General features: G+C 43.7%; 1 protein-coding gene and 1 non-coding gene across 3 annotated transcripts in view; both read left to right on the top strand.

Annotated features, from left to right (window-relative positions):
* Nucleotides 1-20,396, top strand: part of JAM3 (junctional adhesion molecule 3) — a 91,344-nt gene that overhangs the window by 52,251 nt on the left and 18,697 nt on the right. The gene's annotated exons all lie outside the window — the stretch shown is intronic.
* On the top strand, nucleotides 3,769-3,875 carry LOC128589408 (U6 spliceosomal RNA). Its single transcript, XR_008380995.1, has one exon. It is a non-coding gene; the product is annotated as a U6 spliceosomal RNA (small nuclear RNA).

Below are 20,396 nucleotides of genomic sequence, written 5' to 3'. Positions count from 1 at the left end.
TGCTAGTACCGCGAGGTGGCCCGACTATTCACTCCTGATAACCATGCCCAGAGAGTGTTGATGTTGTCCTTGAAGGGAAGTGTTCCAGGCCCAGGATTCGGACTGTATCACGTGGCCAAGTGGCACCTTTGCAGGATTGGAAGCCTGGGGGGGAGTGGAGGCAGGAAGGAATGGCAGAAGAAGGCAGCCATTCCTCCTCCCTCTCTCCCTTCGTAGCCCTAGGTAGAGTGCTGTGACCTCATAGCTCACAGCAACCTCAAACTCTTGGGCTCAAGTAATCCTTTTGTCTCAGCCTTCCAAGTAGCTGGGACTACCGGAGCCTGCCACAAGTGTTCTTGAACTCCTGAGTTCAAGCAGTCCACTGCTTTGGCCTCATAGCATGCTGGGACCACAGGCGTGAACCACTGCCTTGAAGATGCTTTTTAAAAAATCTATTGAAATCTTTGAACTTAGAAACATGTATAATTGGGTTATATAATGTGATTCTGAGCATATATAAATTCACAATACGTCAGAGCTTGAAGTCCAAAACTCAGGGGTTTGCAAACTAAGACAATTAGTCATTTAAAGTCATTATCTGCCATTATGTTTTCTTGTTTTTTTCCCTCTCTTTTCTGGTACATTGTAAGAGGAAGCTACAGTATCATCTAGCTAAAATTCTTTCTGGGTTTGTTCTTTTCATGGGGCATCAGTATTTTTAGTGGTTTTTTTTTTTTTTTTTTTTTGTAGAGACAGAGTCTCACTTTATTACCCTCGGTAGAGTGCCGTGGCCTCACACAGCTCACAGCAACCTCCAACTCCTGGGCTTAAGCGATTCTCTTGCCTCAGCCTCCCGAGTAGCTGGGACTATAGGCGCCCGCCACAACGCCCGGCTATTTTTTGGTTGCAGTTTGGCGGGGGCCGGGTTTGAACCCACCACCCTTGGTATATGGGGCCGGCGCCTTACCGACTGAGCCACAGGCGCCGCCCTATGGTGTTTTCAGTTAGAAATGTGATGGAGCTAACAGGTAGATGCTGTGCATTGGCCTAGGACTGAAGAGCAGTTAAAAGGGGTCATTCCAGTTACAGCTCTGGATGTGTCTTAAGGGGAGAGGCAGAGAGGAGTTGTAACATAGAATGTTTAGCTGATGGAGTCTGGCGTCAAGGGCATATCATGCTAATAAATGTGTGTAATGATAGGCTGTCTGAGGCAGGGGAAGGAGGGGCTCGCTACCTCAGGGTGGTATTTGGAAACATGAATTATTTTTTTCTAACTGTAAGAAGAATTTATGGACAGTATAAATTTGGTAAGCTTAGAAAGTATACATAAAGAAAAATAAGTATTCATTCCTAATATTTCAGGGTAATGTGACAATTTAACCTTTTTTTTGAGACAGAGTTTGATTTTGTAGCTCTCGGTAGAGTGCTGTGGCGTCATAGCTCACAGCAACCTCAAGCTCTTGGGCTCAAGTGATTCTCTTGCCTCGGCCTCCTGAGTAGCTGGGACTGCAGGTGCCCGTCACAACGCCTGGCTATTTTTAGAGACGGGTGTCTCGCTCCTGCTCAGGGTGGTCTTGAACCCGTGAGCTTAGGCAATCCACCTGCCTGGGCTTCCCAGAGTGCTAGGATTATAGGTGTGAGCCATTGCGCCTAGCACAATTTAACATTTTTAATATATTTACTGTTAGTCATTTTCTGTACATTTTAAAAAATAATTGAGTTTACATTCTAAGTAAGATTTTTTATTCTGCATTTTTCATTCCATGCTCAAAATTCTTTAGGGGCTTCTTGTCAACTTAGGTATAAAGCTCAAACTATTGTGCTTGTTATAACTCGGGTTTTCTCTGCCTGGTCACTGTGGTTCGGCTCCTGCGGCTTGCTCTCATGTTCTCACACTTGCCCACTGCATCATGCATTCTGTCCTTTGGCCACCTTTTTTCTTTTTGCAGTTTTTGGCCGGGGCTGGGTTTGTTTGACCCTGCTACATCTGGTGTATGGGGCCAGCGCCCTACTCCTTTGAGCCACAGGCACTGCCCCTTGGCCACCTTTTTATGTAGTTGAACCCTCCTTATGCGTCAGATTCGATCTTAAAGTCAATGCCTGAGGGAAGCTTTTCCTGATTTCTCAGACTCATACCTCCTGTTAACACACTTTACCAGCTCCCTATACTTTTGTGGTTTTTATTGCAATCACAGTTAACTGTGTTGACTTAGAATGTTATGTATATACCGTATGTGTGTGTTACTAGAATACATGTGGAATGCAGGGGCTGTGAGAGTAGGAATGGCTCCTGGTATGTCTTGCCCCTTAGAACAGTATATGCTAGCTGTGTATACCAGCATAAACTACTACTATTATACTAGTATGTATGTATTACTGGCCCAGGAAGGTGGGCAAACAATGTTCAATATTTGTTGAATAAATGAGTAATACATGAATGGATGAAGGATTATGGTAAGTAGCAGCTTCTCCATTTATATATAACACATTTGTTAAACTACAATAGAACACTGTAAGTTGACCACCCAAGAGACTGTAACCAACTGGTCAACAGATGGAGGTGGTCAGCATAAGGTACGAGGCCCACTGTACTGAGAACGTACATGTGTGCATGTCCAGTCACCGTAGGGAGGGGGTCAGTGCAGGGAGGTGGGCAGCTATGGAGGCTTTGCTGTGTGTACTTGGTAGTTAGTCTCTGAAAGTCAAATAATGGACTCTTTTTCACTGTATTAAATGCTTTGTGAAGGCGTGCAGGCGCTGCCATTTTTTTGAGACAGAGTCTCACTCTGTTGCCTTAGGCTAGAGTGCTGTGGCATCGTAGTTCACAGTTCATGGCATCATAGTGCAAACTCCTGAGCTCAAGTGGTTATTTTGCCTCAGCCTCCCAAGTAGCTGGGACTACAGGAGTGTGCCACAACGCTCAGCTAGTTGTTCTATTGATAGGGTTTCACTCTTGCTCAGGCTGGTCTCAAACTCCTGAGTTCAAGCAGTCCCCCCAGCTCAGCCTCCTAGAGTGCTAGGATTACAGAGCCACTGCGCCCGGCTGGCACTGCTGTTCTTGACCAAGGCAAGTGGGGCCCAGGCTCACTTTGTCAGGCATCAGGACTGGGAGGTTCTGCCATGGACAGTGCTCACCAGCAGCTTGCTGTGACTTTGGAATTAGGTAAGTAGAGTCAGATACCTTCTCTTGCACGGGCTCACTAACTCCTGCCCGGTCCTTGTTTGTCTGTGTTCTAAGATCAGGCAACCCACAATATTGAAAGCTCTGCCTGAGGATGCTCTTGGTGGTACTTGGCTAGAGTGTTTGTTTTTCTTGCTTCAGCAGCAAGACCTGGGTGGGGCTCCAAGCAATTGTCACTGTCACCCCTACACGCAAAATTACATCCAGGTGGGGATTTTCACCTGCTATTCTTGGCAGCTAAATGCCTATGATCATTGAGTAGGATGTTTGCAGTGGCCCCAGTGAACACAAGGATTGACCTCATTGAATTGGGGGAGAGAGCAGTAGGGTCACCGTGTTGACAAATGCTTCCCAGCAGAGACCACTCTGAGTGCACTCATTGAAGGGAGCACTACCAAGTTATAACTCTAATTAGTCCTTTGAAAATTAGGGCCTTGGGGGCAGTGCCTGTGGCTCAAAGGGGTGGGGCGCTGGCCCCATATGCTGGAGGTGGTGGGTTCAAACCTAGCCCCGGCCAAAAACTGCAAGAAAAAAAAAAAGAAAATTAGGGCCTTGGTACTCAGGGTGTGGGCAAGTAACATAAAGTAACATAAAAACGGACGGTTTCTGTGCTTGCTTTGGCAGCACCTACACTGCAATGGGAAAGGGACAGAGAAGATTAGCATGGCTGCTGTGTAAGGATGACATGCAAATTCATGAAGGATTCCATAATTTTTAAGTAAAAATTTGAAAAAAGGACCATTTCAGTTCAAGTCCAGATGTAGTGAATTTTTATTTTTATTAAAAATAATAAAAGGGTGGCACATCAACATTTGAGGCCCCTGGTTAGGTTGTATGATGTGTTAACTGAGTGTTTTCAGTAAGGGGCCCAACCACGCCTTTGGAAACCTGAAGCTTAATCTTAGACGCAGTGGATGATTTAAGATGTTTAATAGCCTGAGTTTTTTCCTGACAGGGTGAAAAAGTAGCCCCCACTTATATGGTCATGTAGCAAGTTAATGGCACAGTCATAACTCAGTATTTCTGTAGTATTTTAACCTGGACTTTTTGTTTCCATTTATTTATTTAATTTGCCCGATTTTATATTTTGTTTTAGAACAAAACTTAGTCAAAGTAGTCTTCATGTGCCAATGGGGAAAAAAAGAACTTTCCGTATTTGTATATACATTTGGACTATGCTGTTGCAAAACCTAATTTTAGCAATTGGAAAAATAATGTTGGTTTATTTTCTCTCTTTCTATTGCACTTTTTTGCCTGTCACACTTGTCAGACCCAATGCTGACAGTTTTGTGAGATTTATTACTAAAATTTAAATTTAACATAGTAAATGAATCTTTTTTTTTTCTGGACATAAATATAACCATTAACATTATCTGGCCTTTAGAAGGCATTTATACAGGTATTATGTGTGGGCTTGAAGTTTGGTATGAATAGGAAAGGGCCTGGGTTCTCTGCTCATCTTGTCTGCTCACTTCTTTTTTTTTTTTTTTTTTGTAGAGACAGAGTCTCACTGTACCACCCTCGGGTAGAGTGCCGTGGTGTCACACAGCAACCTCTAACTCTTGGACTTACATGATTCTCTTGCCTCAGCCTCCCGAGCAGCTGGGACTACAGGCGCCCGCCACAACACCCGGCTATTTTTTTGTTGCAGTTTGGCCGGGGCTGGGTTTGAACCTGCCACCCTCGGCATATGGGGCCAGCGCCCTACTCGCTGAGCCACAGGCGCCGCCCTTGTCTGCTCACTTCTATCCAGGTCTGGGGATTGGTATGGTGGCTTTGTGTGCTGAAATAAACATCAAGGCAAGGGCTTTTATGCTTTTTGTTTTACTTCATTATACTTTAGAGTGGTGGTTCTCAACCTTCCTAATGCCACAACCTTTTAATACAGTTCCTATGGGAGTGACCCACAGGTTGGGAACTGCTGCTTTAGAGTATAAAGTCTAATGAAGACATTTGCTTGGGACTCTAACCACCTGCTCTTTCACCTAAGGGAGGGAGTGTCTTTGAAGTCTCATAAATCAACTTTATGAAGCACACTGCTTACTTTTCCCTACAAAAGTGGATCAGGTCCATTCCCTGGGACTAGTCAGTATTTACTGAGTGCCTGCTGTACACACAGGGCATTGTGCTAATGTGTGATTCGGGCTTTGCCCTCCAGGGAAGAGCTAGCCATCCCTTTTCTGCAGCCACACCCTGCATGTACAGACATCACTGAGATGCAGAAACCGCAGTGTGTCCACTCCATCTTTGGATTTCTTTTTAGAGGAGTGGACACAGAAGGTCAACTTCAGAGAAGAAAACTTAAGAGCAGTTCCAAATTAGCTGTAGTCTTCTGTTTTGAAAGAGCTCTCAATAAAACAAAAGTAGTTTTTGAAAAAGTACAGTAACCAAAACCACATGTAACCCCATTAGAAAGTTCACGGGAGATATTTGGGATTGCAAAACTAGCTTAATAAATTGGTAGAAACAGTAAAACTATTGCTACCTGTGCTGGATTTTGTTTTTTCTACTTACCTGAAGTTAGAATCAGTAGTCTTAGGCTTCAAGGCCAAGGCAGATATAGGGATACGTGTTCTTTGTACTTGGGTTAGCTATCCTCTTCATGTGGTAGCCTTATCTCTAACAAGAGAGCTGAAGTGGCAAAGAGAACCCTTTGCTGCCTCAGAATAAGGACATTGTCAAAGTGCACAGAACTGTGAATTAGACAAATTACATTTTATCTTTTATCTTGCTGGGCCTGATTTTTGTGGTTTATTGAGCTTTCTAATAAGTGTGATTTCAGGGCTGGCTTGCAAGGTGCAGCTCCACCTGCTGATGTTCATGAGGGATAGCTCTGTAAGCTCTCTGACCTTCATCCAAGGTATCTTTCTACTAACCTTCATACTGATACCCTACCATTAGAGACTGATCTTTGGGTAAAGCTAGAGTTGACAGAAAGTCTCCATTTAAATGCAGCTAGGTTGTATGAGGTAGGAAAGATGTGAGACAGATGTTAAGATGAAGGTGTTAGGGGAAACCGTAAGCAAGTGGCTCATGGCCTGGGAAAGGCAGGCCCAGGAACAGTTTCAAAGTTACGTTAACAGTTTTGCTGAAGTTTGTGTCTATTTTCTTAATTTTATTTTCTCTTGCACTCCTCAGTGCTTAGGAGGTTTTTGAAGGCGTATACATAAGGAGTCTATTTAGATCCTTCTCTTGCTGTCTCTCTTTCTCTGGTGGTGGTATTGGAGGATAAGACAACATTTGTCATTTGTAATTAACTGTAGTACATTTGTAAATCAAATTCTGCTGTACTTTAGTGCTTGATTTTTCTGTTTCTTTCCAGATTTCTGCTGTTTGCTTCTTTTTCTAACCTCATCCATTTTATGCTTTGCCCCATAGAGATTTTCTAATGTTGTCACCCTAATATACTTGTAAGTCAAAGGTGTGCTATTTTTTGACATTTCTTCTGTCTTTTTTTTTTTTTTTTTTTGAGAGCCTCAAGCTGTTACCCTGGGTAGAGTGCTGTGGCATCATAGCTCACAGCAACCTCCAACTCCTGGGTTCAAGCGATTCTCCTGCCTCTGCCTCCCAAATAGCTGGGACTATAGGCGCCCGCTACAATGCCTGGCTATTTTTTGGTTGCAGCTGTCATTGTTGTTTGGCAGGCCCCGGCTGGATTCGAACCTGCCAGCTCAGGTGTATGTGGCTGGCGCCTTAGCCACTTGAGCCACAGGCGCTGAGCCATTGCTGCTGTCTTTAATGTTCAACCTCTCCTTTGATCAGAGTTAAATTTCACAATGTGGTGCCAGGGCTATCTGAATCTTCCGTGGTTCCCCAGCTCCCAGTGTCAAGAATGAGGATTGGGGACTGAGTGTGGTAGTTCATGTCTATAATCATAGCACTTTAGGAGGGTGAGGCAGGTGGATTGCCTGAGCTCAGGAGACCAGCCTGAGCAATAGTGAGACCCTGTCTCTAAAAAACAGTTGGATGTTCTGGTGGATGCCTGTAGTCCCAGCTACTTGGGAGGTTGGGGCAAGAGGATTGCTTGAGCCCAGGAGTTTGAGGTTGCTGTGAGCTATGATGCTATGGCACTCTACCAAGGGCAGCAAAGTGAGACTCTGTTTTAAAAAAAAGAGAAAGAATGAGTACTGTACCTAGTTGAGTCAATGATGGAGTGATCACAAACACAAAACAATTTTACACAAAGTTTATCACGTAAAGAAGGAATGCCAAGTAAAGAAGACAGTTACACAAAGTAAAAATCTGTTCCTGAGAGAGAGGAACGGGTCAGTCTCCACAAATGGAGATAGACTTGGGTGTTTGAGCATAGGACTGCCTTTTATTTTTTATTTTATTTTATTTTTTTGTAGAGACAGAGTCTCACTGTACTGCCCTCGGGTGGAGTACCGTGGCGTCACACAGCTCACAGCAACCTCCAACTCCTGGGCTTAGGTGATTCTCCTGCCTCAGCCTCCCGAGCAGCTGGGACCACAGGCGCCTGCCACAACGCCCGGCTATTTTTTTGTTGCAGTTTGGCCGGGGCTGGGTTTGAACCCGCCACCCTCTGCACATGGGGCCGGCGCCCTACTCACTGAGCCACAGGCGCCGCCAGGACTGCCTTTTATAAGCTCACTAGTCTGTCCCACCTTTCTCCTGGGAGGACTGGTGGTTGTTTCTTACCTTTTGGCGTGACTGACAGGTTGGGTTTATGAAATAGATTACATCACAGCGTAGTTATGTCATAGTTTTTCCTTCTACACATGTGTCTTTCCCAGAATCCTTCATGAAGCTCCTCGCATGCTATGCTAATTAGATGGTAATGAGCTCTAGGTCAGTTACAGATCATTAGCAACTTTTTACTATGTATTTTCCCTCCAGGGAACAGTTCCTCTTAGCAGTTTGTTTCCTAGCTACATTTCAGCTCCTTCTGTCCACCCTCAGCCACCTCATTGCCACCTGTTTACCCTCTACCAGACCTAACAACAGGAGAGTGACATTATGTCTTTTTTTTTTTTTTACTTGTATGAAATTATTATTATTTTTTTTATTGTTGGGGATTCATTGAGACATTATGTCTTTCATTAAGGTGTTAGCTCAGTGGGTGTAAAGATAGAAATGTATCCTTATTACTTTAAAAGGTGTCACTAAAACTAATTAGATAAACTGTATATTTATGGTTAGAAAAGTACTTAAGGTGGATCTCTTTCCCCTTTAAAAAAAATCAGAAGTCGGTTCCTGTGTCTGTGACTCTTCTGTAGGGCCCTGTGTCTTCTGAAGAGTGATCACTTTCTGCATAGCATACAGTGTTCTTTGCTGTTTTCACCCACAGAGCCTTTCTTGGTGAGGGGGAGGTGTGATGTAGGAAAATTGTAAGGGCTTTTGAAACCCATTTGAATTGATGGCCCAGATGGTGAGGAAAATCCCTTGGGGAACTAAAAATTGAATGGGTTATAGCAGCTTTTTAGAAGCCATAATTAGACTCTAATTCTCTTTAAGACCACTTTATAGAGTTCTTACTTTTTTATTTATGCATCTGAGTTCCTTTCTTCAATTGATAGCTCCTTGAGGGCAGTCTTGGGTTTATAAACCATTGCAACCCCAGCGCCTAGAAAACAATTCTTTGATAATGGCTAATTACACCAATTAAATACTTTCTGTGTGTCAGTTACTGTATTAAACACTTTATGTATGCTATCTTATTTAATTATTACAACCTTAAGAGGAAAGTATTATAATTATCTCCATTTTATGGATGTGAAAACAGAGATTAAGACCCAGGTCACAAATACCTCATAAGAAGTGGAGATAGGGGCAGCGCCTGTGGCTCAGTCGGTAAGGCGCCGGCCCCATATACCGAGGGTGGCGGGTTCAAACCCGGCCCCGGCTTAACTGCAACCAAAAAATAGCCGGGTGTTGTGGTGGGCGCCTGTAGTCCCAGCTACTCGGGAGGCTGAGGCAGGAGAATCGCTGAAGCCCAGGAGTTGGAGGTTGCTGTGAGCTGTGTGAGGCCACGGCACTCTACCGAGGGCTATAAAGTGAGACTCTGTCTCTATAAAAAAAAAAAAAAAAAAAAAAAAGAAGTGGAGATAGAATTCAAACCTAAATTGTTTCTCTTTTCCTCTTCATGCCCCTTTTTTGGATTATTTCCTATTCTATTTTATCTTTTTTGTTGTTTTGTTCGTTACAGTTTATGATGTTGATACATTTAAAGAGTCATGGTTAAGTATTTTGTAGCATGTACTCAATTTAATTTTGATGGTTTCTCACGATTAGATTTGGGTCAAGATTGAAGAAGGTGGTTACTACAAGGTGAAAGTGCCTTCTCATTATCACATAGGAAGCTTCAAAGGGTATCTCCAGTGTCCTCAGCACTGGTAATGCTGACCAGGTCTGGGTGGTGCCTGCCACTTCTCAACTGAAAAGTTACCAGGTTTTCCCTTTGCCTTTCTTTCTTTTCTTTTTTTTTTTTTTTTGTAGAGACAGAGTCTCACTGTACGGCCCTCGGGTAGAGTGGCGTGGCGTCACACAGCCCACAGCAACCTCCAACTCTTGGGCTTACGTGATTCTCTTGCCTCAGCCTCCTGAGCAGCTGGGACTACAGGCGCCCGCCACAATGCCCGGCTATTTTTTTGTTGCAGTTTGGCCGGGGCTGGGTTTGAACCTGCCACCCTCGGCATATGGGGCCTGCGCCCTACTCACTGAGCCACAGGCGCTGCCCCTTTCTTTCTTTCTTGTTGCAGTTTGGCCTGGGCTGGGTTTGAACCCGTCACCCTTGGTATATGGGGCCAGCGCCCTACCCACTGAGCTACAGGAGCCACCCCCCTTTGCCTTTCTGTCTGTTAGAAGTCTAGCCCACGCTAAAGGGGAGGGAAATTAAGTTTTATCTTCTAGAGGGAGAAGTGTCAGAGAATTTGTGGATATATGTTAAAACTACCACAGTAATTAACAAATATTCAGGGGCGGCGCCTATGGCTCAAGGAGTAGGGCGCTGGTCCCATATGTCGGAGGTGGCAGGTTCAAACCCAGCCCCGGCCAAAAAAAAAAAAAAAAACAACCACAAATAAATAAATAAATAAATAACTATTCAGTGAATCAGATAATTATGAGGACATCTGAATATTCTGTTTCTTCTTAATGTTTTACTGTTAATTTTGGTAGTCATTAGTAGATCTTGCCTACAGCAATTATTACTATGTTGTTCTAATGGTGATTTTCTATTTTCCTTATTCTTTCCACATTTATTAATTGTAATTCTTCCATAAAGAAAACTTGTCCAGGGAGGCGCCTGTGGCTCAAGGAGTAGGGCGCCGGTCCCATATGCCGGAGGTGGCGGGTTCAAACCCAGCCCCGGCCAAAAAAAAAAAAAAAAGAAAAGAAAACTTGTCCTGTATCTCCTATTTATTTGGTTATCCATTAATTTATTGATGAGTGTGGATTCATAGATACTACTTCTTTGTATTGCAATCTGATAGTATCATAATCTCTCTCTCTCTCTCTCTCTCTCTATATATATATATATATATTTTTTTTTTTTCTGATGGCTCCTGGTCCTTTGGTATTTTTTTTTTTTTGGCTGGGGCTGGGTTTGAACCCGCCACCTTTGGCATATGGGGCTGGCGCCCTACTCCTTTGAGCCACAGGCGCTGCCCCTTATTTGTTTTTTTAGCACTTCCTTACTTTCTGACAGTACAAGATGCTCCAAGCTCATCTTATGCTTTCCCTGTCCCAGAATCAGCCGTTTCTCCAAGGAGTCTTGGTTTCCTTTACTGGAGAGTGGTATATAGAAGATAAGACCTTGTATGTCCTTTGTTGTTACAAGGCTCTCTCCGTGGGCAGGACTAGGACGTGTATGTGTTGATGCTAGCCCATGTATATACACGTCTATATTTAATTTTCTATTTGTATACCAATTAAATGTTAATTTATACTAATACATGTATCTCTGACTCTAACCCAGCATTACAGAGTTAATTCAGTCTTTTCACCTTGCATATTCATAACTTCTTTCTTTGATAGTGAGAAAGTTGGCTGTCATTATCTATAATGTATTTATAGTTATTTGTCCAACCCTTACATAACATATATTTTAAGGATTGCTAACCCACACTGCTCTGAGAAACAAATTTACCAACTAGAGTGCAGTGTTTGCATAAAAATCTTTTGTTGGTAGCCTTGTAATTTCCAGTCAGAACACTATTTGCCAAAGTTGTTTGTATCAGAACCAGGTGTGATGGCTCACGCCTGTAATTCTAGCACTCTGGGAGGCTGAGGCCTGTGGATTGCTTGAGCTCATGAGTTCTAGATGAGCCTGAGCAAGAGCGAGAGTCCTGTCTCTACAGAAAAATAAAACAAACAAAAAACTCCCAGCAAAGTTGTTCATGTCAAATCCTTTACCCTCATCCACTTAGTGAGGTCATGTCATGTATAACACAGTTTCATTTGTCGTAGTCTGCGTTCCATCCTGGTTCCCTTTATATTCTGGTTGATTTTTTTTTTTTTAATTGCTATAATAAACTTTACTCTTTGTGGTGCATGGTTCTAACAGGTTTGACAAATGCTTAGGGTCATATATTAATATTTAACAGCGCAGTGCTGTTTCCCAATAGTTCCATTATAAAACTCCTTTGTAGTCTACTTCTGTTCTGGCTTCTTTTTAAAACGAAGTTATTCATGAAAATAAATTATTTCAGGGATCCTGATAGTGCATTTTGTTATGGAAACAAACCATTAGGAAAATACTAAAATCGTTTTTCATAGTGGCTTTTATATGAAAATCATGTAGTTTTGGCAGGGCTGGAATCATTAAGCTTTGTTAGGTGGAAATTAGCAGTAAGAAAATGAAGCTAAGAAGACAATTGCTTTGTTTTCATTCTTGTTCCAGAATGATATTCTTTGATGTGGCTTTCCTCTCAAAATAGGCATCTCTGATTTTCTTTATTTTTTATTTTTATTTTATTTTATTTTTTTTGTAGAGACAGAGTCTCACTTTATGGCCCTTGGTTGAGTGCAGTTGCCTCACACAGCTCACAGCAACCTCCAACTTCTGGGCTTAGGTGATTCCCTTGCCTCAGCCTCCCGAGTAGTTGGGACTACAGGCGCCCGCCACAACGCTCGGCTATTTTTTGGTTGCAGTTTGGCTGGGGCCGGGTTTGAACCCGCCACCCTCGGTATATGGGGCCGGTGCCTTACCGACTGAGCCACAGGCGCCGCCCTATTTTTTATTTTTATTGAGACAGTTTCAAGCTATCGCCCTGGGTAGAGTGCTGTAGTGTCATAGCTCACAGCAACCTCCGACTTGGGTTCAAGTGATCCTCTTACTTCAGTTTTTCTATTTTTAGTAGAGGCGGGGTCTCGCTTTTTACTCAGGCTGGTCTTGAACTTGTGAGCTCAAGCAATGCACCCACTTTGGCCTCCCAGAGTGCTAGGATTACAGGTGTGAGCCACCGCGCCTGGCCCATCTCTGATTTTCTTATCCATGGTAAAGCAATTGAGTATCATTGAATGGTAGCTTATCATTTAAAAAGAAAGTAGAGGTCGGGCAGTGCCTGTGGCTCAAAGGAGTAGGGCGCTGGACTCATATTCGAGAGGTGGTGGGTTCAAACCCAGCCCCGGCCAAAAACTGCAAAAAAAAAAAAAGAAAAAGAAAGTAGAGGTCACTTGTTAGAATAACTGTCCAAAACACTCTGCCGTCCTTAATATTTTTTTTAATAACATAGTTTTTGCAGTGTGATCACACAGCTTTGCTGACTGCTCCTGTGTTTCCCATTTGCTTTTCTTTTTTTTTTTTTTGTAGAGACAGAGTCTCACTGTACCGCCCTCGGGTAGAGTGCCCTGGCGTTACACGGCTCACAGCAACCTCTAACTTTTGGGCTTAGGCGATTCTCTTGCCTCAGCCTCCGGAGCAGCTGGGACTACAGGCGCCCGCCACAACGCCCGACTATTTTTTTGTTGCAGTTTGGCCGGGGCTGGATTTGAACCCGCCACCCTCAGCATATGGGGCCGGCGCCTTACTCACTGAGCCACAGGCACTGCCCCCCATTTGCTTTTCTTTACATCCTTCTTTATACTTCTGTCATTCTTTCCCCTTTCCTGTATTCATTTACATGTTCAGTGAATAATAAACTTTATTTATTTAGCTCTATTGTGTATGTGGCACTAAACTATAGATTTTACTCTTGTATTGGCCTATTTTCTTGTCTCTTTAAGTTAGCTTTAATATAAACTTAAAATGTCTTTTACTTTAATTTTTTTTTTTGTAGAGACAGAGTCTCACTTTATGGCCCTCGGTAGAGTGCCGTGGCATCACACAGCTCACAGCAACCTCCAACTCCTGGGCTTACGCGATTCTCTTGCCTCAGCCTCCCGAGCAGCTGGGACCACAGGCACCCGCCACAACGCCCGGCTATTTTTTGGTTGCAGTTTGGCCGGGGCCGGGTTTGAACCCACCACCCTCGGTATATGGGGCCGGCGCCTTACCGACTGAGCCACAGGCGCCGCCCGTCTTTTACTTTAATTTTATTTATTGACTACATATTGTCAGTATATAATACACATACGTAATGAATACACATATTAATTCAGATCTTAAAGTATAAGTGAATTGAATATTCTTTATTGAGATAAAAAAGTCAGTTAAATTGCTTTTTATTTATTTATTTATTTTTATTTTTTTTGTAGAGACAGAGTCTCACTTTATCACCCTCGGTAGAGTGCCGTGGCGTCACACGGCTCACAGCAACCTCCAGCTCTTGGGCTTACATGATTCTCTTGCCTCAGCCTCCCGAGCAGCTGGGACTACAGGCGCCCGCCACAATGTCAGGCTATTTTTTTTGTTGCAGTTTGGCCAGGGCTGGGCTTGAACCCGCCACCGTGGGCATATGGGGCCGGCGCCCTACTCGCTAAGCCACAGGCGCCGCCCAATTAAATTGCTTTTTATGTGAATGTTTGACTCAGTGATCATCGGTGGAAAAAGGTTTTTCTTCCCATGTATTAGAGCAGGGGTCCTCAAACTACGGCCCGCGGGCCATATGTGGCCCGCCGAGGCTGTGTTTTTGCCACCGCTGCCTGTCCTGCTTAGCAGCAGACTGTTCCCCGGCCCGCAGTGCGTATGTGTGGAATGTGCGCCGCACTCTCTGTCTCTCAACTCCTCCTCTCAGTCTCGGGACTATCGGATGCACACTTCATCACTTGTTACGACGGTGACAAATACGGAACCGGACATTGACCATCTCATTAGCCAAAAGCAGACCCATAGTTCCTATTGAAATACTGATAAGTTTGTTGATTTAAGTTTACTTGTTCTTCATTTTAAATTTTGTATTTGTTCCTGTTTCTTTTTTTTTTTTTGGCAGTTTTTGGCCAGGGCTGGGTTTAAACCCACCACCTCCGGCATATGGGGCTGGCACCCTACTCCTTTGAGCCACAGGCGCCACCCTCCCGTTTTGTTTTTTTACTTCAAAATAAGATATGTGCAGTGTGCATAGGAATTTGTTCATAGTTTTAAACTATAGTCCGGCCCTCCAATGGTCTGAGGGACAGTGAACTGGCCCCCTGTGTAAAAAGTTTGAAGACCAAGGGTGGCGCCTGTGGCTCAGTCCGTAAGGCGCCGGCCCCATATACCGAGGGTGGCGGGTTCAAACCCGGCCCCGGCCGAACTGCAACCAAAAAATAGCTGGGCGTTGTGGCGGGTGCCTGTAGTCCCAGCTGCTCGGGAGGCTGAGGCAAGAGAATCGCTTAAGCCCAGGAGTTGGAGGTTGCTGTGAGCTGTGTGAGGCCACGGCACTCTACCGAGGGCCATAAAGTGAGACTCTGTCTCTACAAAAAAAAAAAAAAAAATTTGAAGACCCCTGTATTAGAGAAACATTTGATAGTTTCTACTCTGTTCTGTTTCAGGTGATAGTGCACTGAAACGAATGTGGGCATATGAGAATATAATTTTTTGTGTTACCAAGGGAATGTTTGTATCATATTTACTTTTCTTTTAACATGTTAAACCTACAGTTCATGTTTTGCAGTTTGAATATATTATCTCTTGTTGGTATGTCAGTGGAATAAAAAAAATTAAATAGCTGATCTTTACTTCCATACGGTAGTACTTGATAGGTGAAATTACCTTACCTCTTTTACGTCTAGGGTCCTTAAAGTGGCTCACTCATTCAGATTCTAACATCGAGTGATAATTTCTACACCGTCTTTCACAGTGATGGCTGTGGCTATTTCTGTGTACCTCTGAAGGGTACAAAGATGAAGCGAGCTCTAGATAGGATGGGGTTATTGCAGCGTGTCTGCAGTTACAATGCAAAAGTAAGTTTGAGTTATTCTCTATAGTGTATGAGGGTGCACACTCCTCTCTTGGAATTCTAATACCAAAATCTGTAATCATTGCAAATAGTGTTTGTAGGCTCACTCAGAAAGTAGCTTCATGCCAAGATCTTATTGGTAATGTATTTCTAGATGAGGTATTTTACAAAACAGGAATATGCTTTAACACATGTTCTGTGTTTAGTCACACACATTTGTCATGCCTCAGTACCTCCTAGATAGGTCTCATGGCAACAGACAGGAGAATTTTATGTGTTTACCTGTGCTTTAGAGCCAAGTATTTTTTACAGTTGGGTTTGATTGGTCTGCAATTAAAAAAAGTGACAATGTCAGTTTCATGCAAAGATAGTGGCCCCTTCTCCACCAAGCATTTGTATAATTCCATTTACTTAATTCTTTTTTTTCTTTTTTAGAGACAGAATCTCATTTTATCGCCTTCAGTAGAGTGCTATGGTGTCACCTCCAATTCCTGGGCTTAGGCAATTCTCTTGCCTCAGCCTCTCTAGTAGCTGGGACTTCAGGCACCCGCCACAATGCCCGGCTATTTTTTTGTTGCAGTTTGGCCTGGTCTGGGCTCGAACCCGCCACTCTCGGTATATGGGGCCGCCCCCCACTTACTTATTTCAATATAGAGCAAGGCTCGTGAGTCAAGGGGAATACTATATAATTCTGTTTTCAATGCATAGGTTCTCCCTGAACTATGGAAAAAACTGGGAAATCATTGTACCATCACAGTAGAAGTGGATCCATTATTTGGGCCATTCTTTCCCTTCCTCCTTCCTTTGCTTCTCGCTCTCTCCTCCCTTTACCCTCCCTTCACTCTTCTCTCCTCTCTCCCTGTCCCCTACCACTGGTTTAGGATATTTCATCCATATTTTTACTTGGTTTGATGCTGACCACATAAGGTCCACCTCTCTCCTTTTGTTTTCTCCTATAACTTCTCTCTCTCTTTTATTTTTTTGTTTCTGGCCAGGGCTGGGTTTGAACCCGCCACCACCAGCATATGGGGCCGGTGTCCTACTCCTTTGAGCCACAGACGCTGCCCTGTCCTATAACTTCTCTTAACATAGCAGTAATTTCTTCCCTGTGGAAGTCTCCATTTAAACTCTGCAAATCCATCAGAAATAGAAGAGCGGGTGGGTAACACAGTCCTGGGTAGTTATTTCTTTAAATACTTATATCTAAGGTGACTGCTAAGTGAAGTTTCACTCTGGTATTTTCTGACCGGATAAATCAGATTTGTGGGCAAGAAATCTTTGGTGGTTTGGGTTTCAATACAATTGAATCAAATAGAAACACACAATATAGTGTACACCAAAAAAAAAAACCACCCCAAAACTAGTGTCTCACCTAATGCCTGTCTGCTAGCTTGAGACTAGAACATTACATGATATTGCTCTGACTCTGTTTTCAGAGTTGCCACTGAAAGAGTTCTCCATAGAGAATTTATACGTGAAATTATATAGATTTTTCTTCTAAGAAGTGCCATAGGAGTTTTTGTTTCTCCAGAGAAATAGAACTATTAGGAGATAGAGATTTATTATGAGGAATTACCTGATGTGATTATGAAGGCTAACGAGTTCAAAATTGCAGTGTGGACTGGCAGCCTGGAAGTCTTAGGAGAGCCAGGGACACAGACCGAGTCTGAAGGCAGGCTGCTGGGGCAACTGCGTTGTATTCAACTGAGTGGATGAGGCCTGCCTGCATTATGGAGGACAGTCTGCTTTACCCAAAGTTCATCACTGCAATGTTCATCTCATCCAAAAACATCCTTTCAGTTGACACTTAAAACATAAACCTCACAGGGCGGTGCCTGTGGCTCAAAGGAGTATGGTGCTGGCTCCATATATTGGAGATGGCGGGTTCAAACCCAGCCCCGGCCAAAAACTGCAAAAAAAAAAAAAAAAAAAAAATAAGTAAACCTCACAGCCAGACTTATGTGAATTCTTTGATATTTGGTTGTGTCTTTTACATTATTTTTAAGGGTCTGTCTGGTATATAACCATTTAGGTTAGCCTAGGTCACAGTGGGCAAGTATAGCTGGAACTTCAGCTGGCTGTGTTCTCGTCAGAGCCCGTAGTTGACTGATAAGCTGTATATTCTTTGCTGGGTGTGCATGTGCGAATGGGTCTGGAAAATCCTGGCCTATTTCCTCCGCTTCCTTTTCAGTCCCTTAAAAAGTTGGTTTAAGGAATAGAGACCTTGTTTCAGTGACGCTATTTGGGGGAATATTTTCTTCTCTAAGGTGGATTCTGCTAAGGGATCATATAGCAGTGGCAGTGTTTTGAAGAGTAAACATGTAGCTGTTTTCCAGAGAAAGCCTCATTGCCACTTATATTTAGACTGGAGCCCCAGTGGCCGGCCATGCCGCAGAGTGCCCGTTGACACTGCTGCGTTCTGGTCAAGGAAACATTTCTTTTGAGCAGGACTGGAGGGAATGCCAGAAGGCTAAATATAACTCTTTAGAGAGTCAGACATGTGCAAACTAGTTCTTAGTGAACAACGCATCTGACTTAGAGTGAAAACGTTCTCTAAAGGATCTTCTTTCCCTCTTGGTTTGTAGTGGTGAGTATAAAAAATTAATTTAATTTTTGTGGAATGCTAAGACAGACTTTGATTTTTCTGTTTTTAGCTACCTTTGCAGATATATGATGATATATATTTTAACTTTATTTTTATTTATTTCTTATTCATTTATTTATTTATTTGCAGTTTTTGGCCGGGCCGGGTTTGAACCTGCCACCTCCGGTATATGGGGCCAGCGCCCTATTCCTTGAGCCACAGGCGCCGCCCAGATAATAGCCATTATTAAAGTTAGCCTCTTGTCCCCATACCCCAGCATTCAGTTTGTGAGTCACCAGGCCTGATCTCTTGGTAAGTTTTGTTTCCACAAGAGAAAAAGCCAGGCAGTTTGCACATTGAGGCCTTGCTGTGTCTGGATGCAGGTTGAATGGTCATCTGTGGAATTGAGTTTCTCGCAGACCCTCGTGCTGCTTTAGGATGCTTGTAGGCTAGGACGCTAAAACTCAAACAAACCAATCAAAATAAGCCAACCTCTGTTGAATCAGGAAATTTGTGGGCTGAGACAAATATTTCTTCAACATCTGTTACGGATTAAATATATTTTTTACTATAATATTCTATGGTGTTCGTTCTTCTTACCCGAGGCTGTAGGTACTCTTTATAGCCAGTGATTCCTCAGAATATTCAGGGAGGCATCGCCTTCGTGCCCACAGAGTGGTGGGTTCCCCAAATGGGGCTACCTGTAAGATTACCTGGATGCCGGGGGGGGTGGGGGGGGACTACAGATGGAGACCTTTCTCAGCCTGTTGAATTAGAATCTGGGGTGCTCACCAGGGGGGAAGGAGGTGGATCTGGCAGTGGCACTTTAAACAAGCAAAGTGATTATCATCAGTTGTCTGGCAGTAGATCCCTAGACTCTGCCAGAATTTCCGGAAGGTCTCTTAAAACTGATATAAGAAACTGCAGTTGTTGACCACAGCTGCTAAAATTGTTCCAGATTAGGAAAGGGAAGGGAAACAAAGAACACAGTAGTCCAGAGAAGCATCCGAGGCGCCGTGTGAACTGGGAAGGTCATTGTGAACAGCGTTTCCTCTCTGCCTTATCAGTCCCATCTGCCGGCTTCCTCCGCTCTCCCTCAGCTCGGTTCCATCTCTTCCCTGAAAGGAAGAGATGGCTCTGTTGAAGAGGACAGGGCCAGCTGCAAGTCACGTCAGAGGCTTTTTTTCAGGCCACTTCCTCTGCAAACTCCTCTAAAAGGGTTTCACTCAAACTATGGGATCTCAGTTCAGGGTTCAGGGTCTGACTCATGTTTTCCTTTTAGTTTCAGATCTTCTTCACACCTATTTGTTATCATCTGTTAGTTCTGGGTAGATTCTAATATCATGTTTCTTCTTACAAGAAAGGTAAAGCAGAAAGTAGGGACTAGGAGTCAAGACTACTGGCTTCTAGTTTTTACTTTGTGACTGGCCATTAACCTCTCTGGGACCTTATCCCCTGTCTAAGAAATGAGAACGAGTGTAGTCACCCATACCTAGGTCGATGGTATGCTGGGATGCTCAGACAGAGTGCAGAATGTGCTGCCAGACAGCCAGACGGTGTGCAGAAGAATGCACACTTGTTAAGTCCCAGCAGCACTGTGTGCGTACCCTTTAGCTCCCTCCTGCTTCATTATTTATCAGAATATCGGTGGGAGAAAGTACAGTGTCTGCTTTGTTCTTTTCTCCATATTAGGCATCAGTCCTGCAAGCTGGTTGACAGTCCTATTTGGAAAAAAATACCACAGTGGGTTTAGTTCTCTTTAGCAAAAGGAGAAGCAGCATATCATCACACTTGCTGCCTGTCAAAATAATGCCTTTGTAAGTTAAAGGTCTTGAATCCCCCCCCCCCCCACTTACTGCTGACTGGCTCCTTACATGTGAACATTTATACTCCATGGAGCTTGTAATCTTTTCTATCACATCCCTTCCCTAGCCAGCCCTGTCTTTCCAGGAAAGCATCTATTTTCCTAGTAGACAGTGTCCAGAAGGGTGGAATGCTTGTTAATTCTTGAGCCTAGCTACTTTTAACCAGATGATGGCAAAACTTAGAAGTTGATACCAGTGTCCTCTGGCTCTCAACCCTGCATTTGCTGTGCTGTTGAGAGGTGGTGACTTATGCAGATGAATGGCCACACTGTGCTCCAGCCCTGCATCTCTCTTTGTTGTCCTCTGCTGAGCCTGTGCCATAGTGTCCTGTAAGATTGGGTTATACTCCTGATTTTTTCTTTTTTTTTTGTAGAGACAGAGTTTCACTTTATGGCCCTCGGTAGAGTGCTGTGGCCTCACACAGCTCACAGCAACCTCCAACTCCTGGGCTTAAGCGATTCTCTTGCCTCAGCCTCCCGAGTAGCTGGGACTACAGGCGCCTGCCACAA

This window comes from Nycticebus coucang, chromosome 6 (genome assembly GCF_027406575.1).
Source record: "Nycticebus coucang isolate mNycCou1 chromosome 6, mNycCou1.pri, whole genome shotgun sequence".
NCBI classification, from domain to species: Eukaryota; Metazoa; Chordata; class Mammalia; order Primates; family Lorisidae; genus Nycticebus; species Nycticebus coucang.
The sequence above is the reverse complement of the archived record's forward strand: the minus strand, read 5'-3'. Positions and strand labels throughout refer to the sequence as shown.